Source organism: Rhinichthys klamathensis, unplaced genomic scaffold (assembly GCF_029890125.1).
Source record: "Rhinichthys klamathensis goyatoka isolate OS25496 unplaced genomic scaffold, OSU_Roscu_1.1 h1tg000274l_1, whole genome shotgun sequence".
Classification (NCBI taxonomy): domain Eukaryota; kingdom Metazoa; phylum Chordata; class Actinopteri; order Cypriniformes; family Leuciscidae; genus Rhinichthys; species Rhinichthys klamathensis.
The window spans coordinates 1,138,538-1,155,083 of NW_026606793.1; positions in this window are offsets into that span (position 1 = coordinate 1,138,538).

The window sequence follows — 16,546 nt, forward strand, 5'->3', positions numbered from 1 at the left end:
CATCTACAAGCACCAAATTTGGCACAGATGTAGCTGAGGGCATACTGAAATGATTTAGCCAGGGCGCCCGAGCCAATGGTCCCTGAGACCAAGATGGCGGCTAAATCCAATATGGCCGCTGCCTGAAAGGGATTCGGCTATAGCTTTTGAGCCAGAAGAGATACAAATACAAACTTGATGTCTATTTTACCTTTTTTGACCATGGGAAAGCCATAGGAATACTTACATTTATGATTGGGTATATCAAGACCCCCCAAATTCCCTAAGTCCAATATGGCCGCCACCTGAAAGGGATTCGACTATATCTTTTGAGCCAGATGAGATACAAATACAAACTTGATGTCTATTTTACCTTTTTTGACCATGGGAAACCCATAGGAATACATACATTTATGATTGGGTATATCAAGACCCCCCAAATTCCCTAAAATTCAATATGGCCGCTGTCCGAAAAAGGGTTTTGACAACTTTTGAACCAAATGAAAACTTAATGTCTATTTTTTTTTTACCATGACAAAAACATGGGAATCCTTACATTTGTGGTTGCCTATGTTTATAACCCACATTTGTATTTACAAGAAAGCATCTACCTGATCATTCATACTTTATCAATTAGAAAATTGGTGGGAATATTTGGAATGTAGGGAAGGCATATATGAGGGAGAGTCAGAATTCCAGCATAGATTTGGGCAATACTGAGCAAATATTGAGAATACTAGTTGATTGTATGGACTGTGGTGGAGCAGCTGTTTAGTGCTACTCCATGCTTGTGAGCAAGATCCATAGACATACATATACACTCTGTTACAGTTATGTCTGTCTTGTGTCTGTATTCCTGTGTTTTCCCCCGTCATTGTGATTTGGTTTAGTCCTATTCAGTTTTCCCGCTCCTCGTTTGTCCTCAGTTTAGTCACCTGTGTTTAGTTAATTAGTCAATCTTCTTCATCACCGTCACCTGTCGTACCCCATTATCATCTGTGTATTTAGTTCCTGTTCTTTATTCAGTGTTTGTCGGTCAATGTTTGAGCATACGCTCTCTGTGTGGAGCTCTTTGTTGTATTTTGCCTTCTGGAAATTAAACCTTTGATTTTGATGTAGTGATTCGTCTGCCTCCTTCATCTCCAAGCCTATACCGTGACACACTCACCTATAGACCAATTTCCAGCCGACGTCACAGTTACGTCACGGCGCTAGCTGGTGGCAGAACAAAGTGAAAACTGGAGGCGGCAAATACAAACCAGCACAGATTCGGCTACAAAATAAGGATCTTAAATTATTCTTCTTATTATTAAATGTCATCTTGTTGTGTTGTTGGGTGCAAGAATCAATGAAAAATGAATATGCTTTATCTGCAATTTTTTATTTCTAGAAAATATTCACCTCATTAAAATTGTACCGTAATGTCACTCTTTACATTGTCGTCTTCATCGCGCTGGCTCGGCAGAACTGCGGATCGTACCACACAAGTCTTGTACTTGACCATTCAGCACATAGTTATAGGCATCTAAAGATTTATATGCCCTCTGTTTCTCTATCAGGTAGGTGTAGAAGTCAGGCCACTCAACCGGAGGTAGCGTTAACGTTAATCCTGTCAGATCCTCAATCAATGAGTGTAAGGGTCGGCCGGTTCCGTCCGTTAAAATTAACTTTTGCAAATAACAATCGCGGTCCTGGACAGTGAGCGACCTTGCACATTAAGATAAAATCGGATTTTCTCCAGTCATTGTTAAAAACAAGCTAACAAAACTTGCAGACTTTACGTTAGTGAAGCGGCCAGAGGGATCGTTCTGCCACCACCTAAGCTCCACCCACAGAAAAACGTCACCATGTTTACCAACTGAAAATTGGTCTATAGGATTATTAGGAACACCTGTTCAATTTCTCATTAATGCAATTATCTAATCAACCAATCACATGGCAGTTTCTTCAATGCATTTAGGGGTGTGGTCCTGGTCAAGACAATCTCCTGAACTCCAAACTGAATTTCAGAATGGGAAAGAAAGGTGATTTAAGCCATTTTGAGCGTGGCATGGTTGTTGGTGCCAGACGGGCCGGTCTGAGTATTTCACAATCTGCTCAGTTACTGGGATTTTCACGCACAACCATTTCTAGGCTTTACAAAGAATGGTGTGAAATGGGAAAAGCATCCAGTATGCGGCAGTCCTGTGGGCGAAAATGCCTTGTTGATGCTAGAGGTCAGAAGAGAATGGGCCGACTGATTCAAGCTGATAGAAGAGCAACTTTGACTGAAATAACCACTTGTTACAACCGAGGTATGCAGCAAAGCATCTGTGAAGCCACAACACACACAACCTTGAGGCTGATGGGCTACAACAGCAGAAGACCCCACCGGGTACCACTCATCTCCACTACAAATAGGAAAAAGAGGCTACAATTTGCAAGAGCTCACCAAAATTGGACAGTTGAAGACTGGAAAAATGTTGCCTGGTCTGATGAGCCTCGATTTCTGTTGAGACATTCAGATGGTAGAGTCAGAATTTGGCGTAAACAGAATGAGAACATGGATCCATCATGCCTTGTTACCACTGTGCAGGCTGGTGGTGGTGGTGTAATGGTGTGGGGGATGTTTTCTTGGCACACTTTAGGCCCCTTAGTGCCAAACGGGCATCGTTTTAATGCCACGGCCTACCTGAGCATTGTTTCTGACCATGTCCATCCCTTTATGGCCACCATGTACCCATCCTCTGATGGCTACTTCCAGCAGGATAATGCACCATGTCACAAAGCTCGAATCATTTCAAATTGGTTTCTTGAACATGACAATGAGTTCACTGTACTAAAATGGCCCCCACAGTCACCAGATCTCAACCCAATAGAGGATCTTTGGGATGTGGTGGAACGGGAGATTCGTGCCCTGGATGTGCATCCCACAAATCTCCATCAACTGCAAGATGCTATCCTATCAATATGGGCCAACATTTCTAAAGAATGCTTTCAGCACCTTGTTGAATCAATGCCATGTAGAATTAAGGCAGTTCTGAAGGCGAAAGGGGGTCAAACACAGTATTAGTATGGTGTTCGTAATAATCCTTTAGGTGAGTGTATGATCAGTCCCATGAGCAGTCAAACAAAATCCTGCAATCCTGTGGTGGTGCAGCTGGACTCTATGAAAACCCTGAAGCCCTCACCCTCTTCATGCTGGCAGGCCCTGACTCGTCACACAACTGTTCCTTTCCCTTCAGTCCAGGCCTGATGCAGACATGGCAGAATTCTTCAGGTTCTAAAATCAAAGGGAACCACCCAGCATTTCCAACCAGGGGCGTTTACGCAATGGTACAAAGTCAGACATTCTCGAATGCATGAAGGTGAAAAAAAACCCCATGTAGCAGCAGCTAGAGATGCAACTGTAGTTGTGTTTGATGGTGCAGTAATGGTCCAAATGGTCTGGCCAACTACTGAAAAAAACATTCCATGACTATGTTAACACCAATATTGCTGGGTTTGTGAGGTCACACATGAGCTATGAATCTGTCACGCGATTTGATATTGTGTTTGATACATATCCAGAGGAGAACCTCAAAACACAAACTCACCAACGCAGAGGAACCGGATCAAAAACTAAAGTAGATGGGAGAACTCCAATTCCAAAACGTAACTGGAATAGTGACTTCCTGAAAAAATGAGGACAACAAGGATGAACTACTACTAAATCTGGTGAAGATATTGATGCTTGTTATCTTTCTGGCTGTATCTCTGAGATAAAAACATGGTTGAACAATAACTTTCTTTGCCTGAACAGTGGGAAAACTGAGGTTATGCTTATAGGTTCCCGTCATCAAATTCGCAAAGCGGCTCCACTGTCCCTGTCTGTTGATGGCTCTGTTTTAGAGACCCAAAGTAAGATGAGGAATCTTGGTGTAATTTTTGACACTGGCCTCACTTTTGATTTTTTTGTTCATAGCACGGTTAAGGCATCCTTTTTCCATCTCAGAAATATAGCCAGACTACGCCCAATGCTAAACTTGTCTGTCGCTGAAAAGTTGATTAATTCATTTGTGTTCTCACAGCTGGATTATTGTAATGCTGTTTTAGCTGGAGTTTCTAAAACCACTATTAACAAATTGCAATATGTTCAGAACTCTGCCGCCCGGATCCTGACGGGAACCAGGAAATTTGACCATATTACTCCAGTTTTGAAGTCCCTACACTGGCTCCCGGTCAGGTTCCGTGTTGATTTTAAGATCATGATGCTGACATACAAGGCTTTACACGGCTTAGCTCCGCAATATTTATCTGGCTTATTAACTGCTTATACTCCTAATCGCAGACTGCGTTCCTCACAGTGTAATTTATTAACTGTTCCACAAACACATCTAAAATCTATGGGTGACAGGGCTTTTTCTGTTTATGCTCCTAGACTTTGGAACTCTCTCCCTCCTGAACTAAGGGAAGCACAAACTCTTGGCATTTTCAAAGCTCTTCTTAAGACACATTTTTTTAAACTTGCATTTGACTGCTGATGTCCCTTCGTGATCGCTTTACAGCTATTTTTATTATTAATGTTGCTGTTTTTGTTTTTATTAATTTGATTTGTTGTCTTTCCAGGTGGATTGTGATTTTATTTACAGCGCTTTGAGAAGCTGCTTTTAAAGGCGCTCTATAAAATAAAGCTTATTATTATTATTATTATTACTTGGATATATCAGTGAAGAGATAAACAAGCATGGCATGTCAGGTAAAAGAAAGATGCTGTACTCTCCAACAGACAAGGGTATGACATGCCTGCCCTTCAGCCTTGTAATCATCCAGAAGCAGATACAAGAATAATCCTGCATCTTGCACATGCTGGGGCCAATGGCCATGAAAAGGCATCTGTCCGGACTGTCGACAGCGATGTTGTCATACTTGCCATCCGCTTCTTCAACACACTCGGCCTCACAGAGCTCTGGATCGGCTTTGCAGGTGGAAAAAACTATAGGGACATTCCCGCTCATGAAATCAGCAAGGATCTTGGTCCCCAGAAGTCACTGGCCTTACCACTCTTCCACGCTTTAACAGGCTGTGACACAACCTCAGCCTTCCTGGGCCATGGGAAAAAGTGCATGGGCAGCTTGGGAGGCAACACCAGATCTCACAGAATCCCTGCTTACCCTCACCTTGGAGCCTGAACAGATCAACAATGATGTCCATGTCCAAAGACTGGAATGTATGGTAGTCATCATTTTGTGAGGAAATAACAGCAGGATGCAGTATGCAAGTAAAAACTCAGTTTAATGGATAATACAGACTGAAACAATGAAGCAGGCACAAGTCGGGGACAACACTCAGATGGACAGTGAAGCAGGGACGAGATGGCGATCCGGTGGTAAACAGGCGATGACGTGCTCGAGTGAATCCCAGGGAAAGTGAACATCCAGATGACACGAAGAACTGACGAACATCCAGACGAGGAACAGCAGACGAGGAACAGCAGACGAGGAACAGCAGACGAGGCACGAGCACAGGAAACACACCGGGGAATAACCACAACGATCTGACAACAAGGGAGAGAATTGCTGGGTATTTAAAGGGAACTGGAATGGATGACAGCTGGTGACACTAATCAGCACAATGAGTAACCACACCCACACAATACACTCACGCAGACACATCAGCGTGAGACAGCCGATTCATAAACCGTGACACATTTACAGCAAGAACTGTGGTTCCAGCCGCGTGGATGAAGCTAGACATCACCTTTTCTTGAATGGTACCAAGTCTCTCTATATTCATACAGGTACTAAACCTGCTTCCTACCCAAGCTGCACTGATTCAGCACATCAAAAGAGCATTGCTGCAGGCCAGCTTCTACTGGAATCAGGCAACCGCTGTCCAGCAAGATATCCCAGAGTTCAATGCATGGGGATGGTATCGAGAGTCTACCACAGTCTTGAAAAGAATACAGGTTCCAGACTTACAAAAGCATAAATATAAATATGCCAATGGACTTCCTGTGTGTCAATAAACATAAAATAGACATCACATCCTCATTTGTAGCGCATTTGATTCAAAATTTGTAGCCAAAACGCTTTTTCGGGCAGCGGCCATATTGAATTTAAGCAATTTCCCCCAAATTCCCCAAATTCAATATGGCCACTGTCCGAAAAAGCGTTTTGGCTTCAGTCTTACCAGTCTTCTTGATATACCCAATCATAAATGTAAGTATTCCTATGGGTTTCCCTTGGACAAAAAAGGTAAAATAGACATCAAGTTTGTATTTGTATCTCATCTGGCTCAAAAGATAGGCGAATCCTTTTCAGGCGGCGGCCATATTGGATTTGGCCACCATCTTGGTCTCAGGGACCATTGGCTCGGGCGCCCTGGCTAAATCATTTCAGTATGCCCTCAGCTACATCTGTGCCAAATTTGGTGCTTGTAGATGAATTTGCGCATACAATGGGGTGTAAGGCCCCATACTACAGCCCAAAATGCTTTTTTGGACAGCGGCCATATTGGAATTGGAGGATCAAGGGGTCCAGATAAACTGGGTCATAAATATAAACATTCCTATGTGTTTCCCATGATCATTAAGCTGAAAAACATATCAAGTTTGTATTTGTAACTTATGTGGTTCAAAAGTTATAACCGGAACCCTTTTCAGGCAGCGGCCATATTGGATTTGATTCAGTATGATGTGAGCTACATCTGTGCCAAATTTGGCACTTTTAGATGAATTTGCGCGAAAATGTGCTTAAGGCCCCCAATTAATTATAGTATAAGTATTTTGTACAAAGTATAGCTTAGTTTAATAAGTTTTATTTGTCTAATAATGTACATCTGTTATTGAAGACAACATGATAACCTTTCCTGATCTCCTTCCCCTTCTTTTACTCCTAACGCATCACACACTCTCCTATTCTAATAAAAGGCGTAAACACCAAAATATGTTTTTAATATCACTAATAAAGCATAGTCTCTACACAGGCATATACTTAAAGTATACTAAGTATACTTGAGGTTGTTCCAATTTAGTACACTAAATACACTTAAAGTAAAGTCAAGTCACCTTCATTTATATAGCGCTTTTAACAGTATGGATTGTTTCAAAGCAGCTTTGCATAGTACAATATTAGTTGTTTCAAAATAGCACACTTCAAGTTAACTAATCATTAACACACTTGAAGTAGACTGATAATTAGTCTGGCTGCAAGTATACTTAGCATTTTTCTTCTTCACCAGGGAGTCTTGAAAGTTTGTTAAGATGGGGAGGTGGTCAAAATTTGCATGTAGGCCTTAATGGAAAACAACACAAACAACCAAGAATAAAGCTCTGATCTTGTCGTTTCACCCTCACGGAACAAAAATAAATGGGAATATACTGCAAAATATAATGCAATATATTACATAATACATTTCCATATAATATAGCCTATGCATTGACCATGTATGGCTATATTTTAGTGAATATAAAATATTTATAAATAAAGACAAAAATAGCATTACATATAATATTCACAAAGTTGTATCCTTTATTGCAGGGGTATTCAATTAAAATTCAATGATGAAAATTTCATCAAGAAAAGGTCCGCAACATCACAATGACTAACTTGCGTTATCATTCAGTGCCACAGCCTAGTTGTATGAAAACATGTAAGTAGCCTAGTCAACAGACGCTTTATTTTATTTTGTTAAATAAAATAAAAGTACAATTCAATAATTTATAAGTATTCTCGTCGCTTGATAAACTTAAGGTTGAGCCACTGTAGTCACTTGGACTATTTTAACGATGTCTTTCATAACTTTTGGGCCGGTCAGTTTCGATCCCTTAAGAAGCCTATGGAGGAGTGATCCAGCTCTCAGATTTAATCAAAAATATCTTAATTTGTGTTCCGAAGAAGAACAAACGTCTTACGGAGTTGGAACAACATGAGGGAGAGTAATTACTGACAGAATTATCATTTTTGGGTGAACTAACCCTTTAAGGAAATCTAACAGTCTCTGGGTTATAATAATTATTGTCAGGCAGGGAGCACAATGAATGAGGACCAGGCAGCTAAAACAGGTGGTGACAGGGTTAGGGTTAGAGAGGAAGAGACAGGTTTGCTAATTCTGATAGGAAGTTTAGGAACTGTTGCAAAGAATTTGAAGATACATGTGTTATGGTCTAGTGTTGTATGTCACATTGTTTATAGTATAGTATTGACTGATATAATATTTCTACACAACTAAAAACCCCCTCTTCTCTTCTGCTCCTAGATGATGTTCCTCCCAAGAAGACAACGGCCTTGGACCAGATGTTTGGCGATTTCCACACTGTGAGAACACAAGGGAGAGAGCTAAGGAGGACATTTTAAAGTACAGAGAGAGGGATACTTTAGGTCTGAGTGGTGATGTGCTGCAGTGGTGGAAAAAACAAGTGGATCTTCCACTGCTTTCAGCATTGGCAAAGAGCTCCCTCTCCATCCCAGCAACAAGTTTTCGTTTAAAAACGGAGACCTTTTGCTACGTTTGCACCTCCCGTCCACACTAAAACGGCAAAAACGGAGACCTAAGTTTAGAAACGCTGCCGACCCGTTTTTCGTTTTGAATCTCCGGAGGGCGTTTTAGTGTAGACGGGTCAAAACGGAGGACTTTAGAAACGAGGCTCACGCTCGGCTCTATGATCGGGTGTCATCAGTCATGGCGTATATCTTTGCATTGCAGCTGTTGTACAAATAAATTCTGCATTTTACAGCGCTATAACTGCCTACATGCGCCGGAGTCAAGCTATTATTCGAGCGATCTGTGACAATTCCCATGTGCAGCGGCGGCGTTGACCGTACATGGAGCGTCGGTTTGGGGTTAACCCAGAGCATGGTGGGATAATTTTATCAATGAAGTTGTGTTTACACCGGCACGCGCATGCCCAGTGTTGGTGAATGGTCACATGATCCGCGTTTTCAGTCGTTTTAATGTGGACGGAGATCAATTCTAATACGCAGCTAAAACGCTGGTGTGGACGGAGATCGTATTCGTTTTAATTATCCGTTTCTAAACGAAAACGCAGTAGTGTGGACGGGGCCTGAGTTAGCCTTTGTGCTGGCCAGTTAGGGAACATTTCTTCATTGTTTATCCCTGAGCATCATTCAATTATTTCACTGTTAAATGTGTGAGTTGTTAAAAGTAACTGGAGACAGGACAGGAAAGGAATGTCTGTTTTTATTTAATCTTTTGGTTTTGTGAAAGAGCCATGTGTAAAAATTTAGATGGCACTTAAGCTACTTTATGATTCTGCAGGCTATGTCTGAACAAAAGAAATAAAAGTTAACTATTTCTACCATATTGAATTGCATAGCATCATATTTTTCTCCATTGCATCGCATCGAATCGAAATCGGATCGCACCGTATTGTAATAGTAGTGAATTGTATTGCATCGCATCGGTAGCTGCTTATATGTATCTTTAATGTATCGTATCGTTGTCTATGCATCGAGATGCTAATCGCATCGGCCTCCCTCAGCTATGGAGATGCACATCCCTACCGTACACATTGGAACAGACAAAGGGAGGCAGTCGGGTCTCATTGTTTCCAAACGAGACGAGCCAAGGTCATACAGTGGTGTCAGTGCAGCAGTACGACAGTTTCGTCGCAACAGGAAAACAATTCACAAGCACAGAAACATTTGATCCTGTAGATGAGCCTAATGACGGTGCACACTCTCACCTCCCAGTGTCCAGAAAGTGGGAGATCGGTCTGCACAGGGTGTACCAGATCAATCCTTACATAAAACCAGTCCCACAGTCACCAGGAGTGGTCGGATGGTAAAAGTTCCTGTGAGGTTTCAGGACTACTGTATGAACTGACTATATGTTTGTAATTTGCCTTTGGCTAAGCCCCGCCCCCCTTAGTTACTGTTGCTACGTCCGACAAATAAACTTCATCTGGGCTCTGGTATCAACATGGCTTATGCTGTGACAGCTCTTCCTGCTGAAATTTGATCAAACTTTTATAAAGCAGCAAATAAAGTGTCCGATAGAAGTAGGCAAAAGGGCTGCAATATACGTTCGAAGGCTATATTCACGACATGACACAGGTGAAACACAAGGAACAACAAGGCATCCAAACAGAGGCAAAAGCAAACCGGTCACAGTCAAAATATTACCTGTTATATTCCGGTCTTTATACTCACAGACTCCAGAATATATATTGTTTAGCACCCAACGGGTGGTGGTTTATTAAGCAATACGTTGGAACACATACAGAGTGAACTAACTGTGTCACAGCATAACATTCGAGCTTCCGCGTGCAACCTAACAAACGGTCCGTGCTGCTGCCATAATAACCAAGGATCCGCATCATAACACCGTCCCACATACTAAACAATCACTATTGTTACATCCTTTCTCTTTTGAGACTGAAACTTCAGGTGCTTTCTTAATACCAGCACAACTTAAATGTCATGAATACAGTATTGTATTTTGTTTTCTCTGTAGACTATGAACATACACATTTCTGAAATATATACAAAAAAAAAATATATATATATATATATAAAAAAAATAAGCTTACTCTTAACCAATTAGCGTCGGCTCACAACAGACCTACCCTTGTAACATTCCGAACATAGTAACATTCAAAGAGCCTGTCCTTTAAGCTTAATGTGTTACAAAGTCCATGTAGCGCGGTGGTTTCTTCACTATGCGGCCAGACCTGGTAGTGACTGGCACATCATTGCTGGTGTTATCTAAGGTTGTGTCAGAGGTACAGAGTGGAGAGGCGGTCTCCGAGTGTCCAGTGTCATCAATGTCTATGTCTGGGGGTTGGCTGGGGGTCGCTCCAGGTGCCCGTCTGATGTGTCTCCGATTTCTCCTGAGAACATTGCCCGTGTCTAAGTGGACCTCGTAGGACCTTGCATCAATGGGCCTCTGTATATTACCTAGCCTCCAGACATTGTGTGGTGCCAATGGTTGTACTCGCACACGGTCACCTGGTTTCAGTTCATCTAAATCTCTAGCTGATCTGTCATAGTAGGCACACTGGCGTTGTTGGTTCTTGATCAGATCCTCCTGTGCACTTATGACTTGTGGTTGCAAAAGACTTGTCTTTGTAGGTAACAGTGTTCTAGTACGGCGGTTCAACAGTCTCTGTGCTGGACTGGACATCAGGCCTTGTGAGGGAGTATTGCGGTGGTCTAGCATAGCAAGATACGGGTCCCGACCTGCAGCTTTGGCTTTGCGCATGAGCATCTTTGCTGTCTTCACGGCTGACTCAGCTTTGCCGTTACTCTGAGGGTAACCTGGGGACGACGTATCGTGTTGGAATTCCCAAAGTCGGCTGAATCTCTGGAATTCTGCGGATACATATTGTGGGCCATTGTCGGAAATTACATTATCTGGGATACCCTGACGAGCGAAATGGGCTTTCAGTTTCTTTATCACTGTTGTCGACTTTGTATCAGACAGTTGATCTATTTCCCAAAAGTTGGAGTAATAGTCTACCGTGATTAGATAATCTCTGTTGTCAAAATTAAAGAGATCCGTTCCCACCTTTGCCCATGGTCTGTTTGGCATCTCATGTGGCTGTAATGTTTCTCTCTGTTGTCTATTGTCCACTGATCTGCAGATGTCACACTTTGCAATATATGTCTTAATTTGATCTGTCATTCCCTGCCAATAGACACACTCTCTAGCCCTCCGTAAACAGCCTTCCACATCTAGATGGGAGGAGTGTAGACGTTGAGTGATCTCTCTCTTTAGTGTGTGAGGGATAACAGCACGTTCACCCCTGAACACTACTTCATCCTGAAACGTCAGTTCTTCCTGGAATGAGAAGTACTGCCTGATTTCCCACGGTGTCTCGATTTTGTCATTTGGCCATCCTTTGCGCATGGTGTTGATAAGGATCTGTAGCGTTTTGTCCTCTTTGGTAGCAGAGCGGATGGCGTTTAGCCTGTCTGATGAGATTGGCAGGTGTTTAATCATATTGACAGTCTCTATGTCCGCTTCCACTGAGCCGTCGGCTGAATGTTCCGGTAGGTATGCTCGGCTCAAGGTGTCTGCCAGTAGCATGTCTTTACCTGGTACATACACTACCTCCAAGTCGTACTTCTGTACACGTAGCATCATTCGTTGCAGTCGTTTGGGTGCACTGAGTAGCGGTTTCCTCACTATAACCTCTAAGGGTTTATGGTCACTTTGCACCGTCACTTTACGACCATAGGTGTATTGGTGGAACTTTTCTATGCTGAATACTAGAGCTAGAAACTCTTTTTCTATTTGTGCATACCCACGTTCTGTTTGTGTTAATGCTCTGCTTGCAAATGCAATAGGCTTACCCCTCTGCATGAGTGCTGCACCTAATCCTGTATCTGAGGCATCACACTGCACAGTCAGTTCATCATCTGGGCTGTAAAACTTCAGAACTGGAGCCTGTGCAATAGTGTCTTTAAGTTTGTGGAATGCCTCCTCATGTTGCTCTGTCCAGTTCCACTCACTGTCTTTATGTGTCAGCTTTCTCAGTGGCTCACATTGGTCAGAGAGATGTGGGCAAAACTTGGCCAGGTAACACACCATGCCCAACAGTCTCTGAACTGATTTCATATCTGTTGGTCTCGGCATTTGTGTGATGGCTCGCACCTTTTCTGGGTCCACTTTTAGTCCATCAGCTGTGAGGAGATGTCCAATGTATGGGACTTCATTTTGTCGCAGCTTGAGTTTTTCTGCGTTCAGTTTGATGTTCTGTTGTCTGCACCGGTCCAGAAACAGTCGCAGTTTTCTATCATGATCCTGCTCAGCTGCTGCTTGTGACTCACCCTGTCCTGTGATCAGCACATCATCAGCGATTATGTACAGCCCAGGCAGATCATCTAATGCTTGTGTCAGTTTCCTTTGGAAAACTTCAGGTGCCGGGCTGATACCCATAGGCATCCTCAGCCACCTGTAACGGCCAAAGGGAGTGGCGAATGTCGTCAGGTAACTGGAATCCTCATGGAGCTTGACATGCCAGAAACCACTTTTGACATCACACACTGTGAATACCTTGGCTTTGGACAGGTCTGGAAGTATGTCCTCAATAGTTTGTAATGGAAAGTGGCTGCGTTTTAACGCTTTGTTTAATGGTCTGGGGTCGATGCACACTCTCAGGCTTCCATTTTGTTTCTGTACAACAACCATTCCGCTGATCCAGTCTGTGCTGCAGTCGACAGGTTTTATGATTCCTCTGCGCTGTAGATCCTGTAGTTCCTCTTTGAGTGGTTTCATCATAGAAACTGGCACACGTCTCTTGGGCAACTGTACAGGCTTTACAGTTTTATCTACCTCTATTTCGTACTCTCCTTCTAGACATCCGTCTCCAGTGAATACATCAGCGTAGTCATCTTTGATTTGTTCCATGCACCACTTTCCAGTTGTAAGTTTCTCTGTGGTGACAATGCTATCTATTGCCATTATATTCTCATAACACACCTTTATGAGCTTCATGGCCTCACTTGCTTTTTTACCAAGCAACGGTATAGCATCATCTCCATCTACCACTTGGAACTCGAGCTGGTACAGTTTCTGGTTTCTAGGATTTCTCAACTTAACTTTACATTTTCCTAGTGGTCTCAGTCTGCTCTTGTTGTACATGAGTAATACACTGTCTGTGTGTTCCAGTTTTGTTTCCGGGTTTATCAAATGGATCGGAATGATGTTGCAAGTGGCACCACAGTCAATTTGGAATTTCACCATGTCTGTCCCAAGAAGCATACCTGCAAACAGCTGGGTGTGATCTGCCCTGCTCGTGCCCACTGCATTGACATCCTCTGCCTGTGCTTCAGTCACACACAAAATTTCCTCATATTCTTCACTTGCACATTCTGTTATCTTATGTACAATAGACTTTTCTCTTTGTTCCGGGCGAGCTCTACATTTAGCTGCAAAGTGGTTGTCCTTTCCGCATTTTTTGCACTTCTTCCCATAGGCTGGGCATTTCAGCTTGTTTTTATCATGTATCTTACCACAAAACTTGCAGTCCACTGTGTCACTTGTCCGTCTCTGCTGCACTGCTCCTCGTAGTGCATGCACCTCCTCCACCATCGGTCCTGAGATGGCTTTACAGTTCTCCCGCGACAACTCTGCAGCTCTACACAGCTGTATGCACGTGTCCAGTGACATATCTTTCTCACGCAGCAGTCTCTCTCTCATGCTGGTGCTGTTTAATCCACACACAACACGGTCGCGGATAAGCGAGTCTCTCAGTTGTCCGAAGTTGCATGTTTTCGCCAGTACCCTTAGTTCCGTGACATAGCTGTCAATAGACTCACCCGCTCTCTGGTTCCTGGTGAAGAAGCGATACCGTTCCACAGTTTCGTTTACACAAGGGTTGCAATGTCCATCGAATTTGTCGATAATGTCTTTTAACCTCCATGTATCTCTGGCGGCGTCACTCATTAGTGTGTCCATTAATTCTCTGCCGCTTTCGCCAACAAGATAGCTGAAAAGTGTCACTTTTTTCTTGTCATCGTCGTCACTCACTGTTAATTCCACATAAAGCATAAACTCATCCTTCCACGTCTTCCAGGACCTTGAAAGATCGTTGGAATCCAAACACAATGTCTGCGGCGGCTTCAATCCTTCCATGTTGAACACGGGGATGATCGCGGTTAGCAACTCCGCTAACGTCACCGTTCACGTTCGGCTAACGTTACTGTCTCGTTAAACGTTAAAGTCCACTACCGCTGCCACCATGTTATATTCCGGTCTTTATACTCACAGACTCCAGAATATATATTGTTTAGCACCCAACGGGTGGTGGTTTATTAAGCAATACGTTGGAACACATACAGAGTGAACTACTAACTGTGTCACAGCATAACATTCGAGCTTCCGCGTGCAACCTAACAAACGGTCCGTGCTGCTGCCATAATAACCAAGGATCCGCATCATAACACCGTCCCACATACTAAACAATCACTATTGTTACATTACCCACCGCATATCGTACTAATGGAGACGGAGGCTGGGACTAACAATATCAAGGACCAACACTGTTCATGCAGAGCTGGTTAGGTCTCTATTCACTTCTATAATCGTTATTACAAAGCAAACGGACTACGCGAGTATAACATTGTGTTTATTAGTGTTGTGTGGTGCAGTGTTAAATACATGTGTGGTGAAATTGCATATTGACTCCACTAGAGGGCCACCGTGTGTGTTTTAAGACTGTGGTTCCCGGGAGTGAGTGATGTACATGCACGGCTGGTGAGCATGCAGCACGTACACTGATAGTGTCATACATGTCTAGTTCTTAGATACCTCTCTCTATGTATGTGTAGTTTGATAAATGCACTTCACGAGCAGGAACTCTACATGGCCTCCTTATCATCCCCATATACTGATTCATCACTGTCTCCTCTCCACCAGTAAGTAGTAGTAAGAAGTAGTAAACCCTTTATTGTCACTTTAGCCACAAGTACCAGCGAAATTGGCCATCAACCTGTCCATACAAACATATACAATATGACAAGGGACAGGAAGACAGGGAATTGAGGAAAAAAATACAGCATAACATGAGAGTTGACGAGAAAGGCGACCCCCAGACTATCTCCTGTGAGGAGTACAGTGTGTGAACCGGAAAAAACACCTCAGCAACATTAGCACACAATCAGTACACTCTACAACATGAACAAACACTTGCAACAGGGGTGGGGGGTGGAGTCTGCACTATGGCTACCTGTAAGTGTGTGTGTGTGTGTGTGTGTGTGTGTGTAATGGGCTGCTGCACATTGAGTGTTTGAGGAGATTGATTTCCCCCTTCCATGTAAAGCTTTGAGGACCCAGAAAAGTGCTGTATAAATGTAACAAATTATATTATTATTATATATTCTTTTATAATATTAGATGTTCTTTGCTAGGTACAGGAACTATAAGCTAAATTAGTATAAATATGAGTATAAATATCTTTGTATGGTCCTCAAGTGTGTTTGAATATTTCACCAGAATCAGCCCTATAGCACATTTATGCAGTTTTATTGTATTACAAATTTCATAGTGGGACACAAGTATTACCAAACCATCATTATCATATCAAGTTATCATATCCATCTTCATCCTCGCTCTCAGCCTGTGTCTCTATGACAGTGTGTTCTTCATCAACTACAGCTGTGTTTTATACCGTTATTAAGTGCTCATCATAATATGTGCAGATATAGTGTGATTTACTATTCTTATTAGTGCATTACAAAATCATGCAAATATATTTAGATAATTATAACTCTTTTCCTTACAAATATAATAGATCTGTCAGTTATTGCCTGATGCGATTCCATTACAATGTTGCCTTGAGGCAGCACAAAGTATTCTGTTAAAACATTTAAATATATAATGTGAAGTTCTTGAAAATACTTAATTACAAACGAGTGATTTTCATTGGAGAGAATATGGAGTCACCATGTGACCTGAGCACATGTGCTGAAACAAGGCACAAAATGGCCGCCTGAGGGTCATGTGATCACTGAGTCCCTCTCCTCTGCTTTGACCAATAAATGGGTGTCTTATTTTATTAAAAATGAACTAAAATAGACTATGTTGCCTATTTTAAATTGTAAAAATGTTTCACCAAAAATATTGAGTAAATCATAGTAAATGT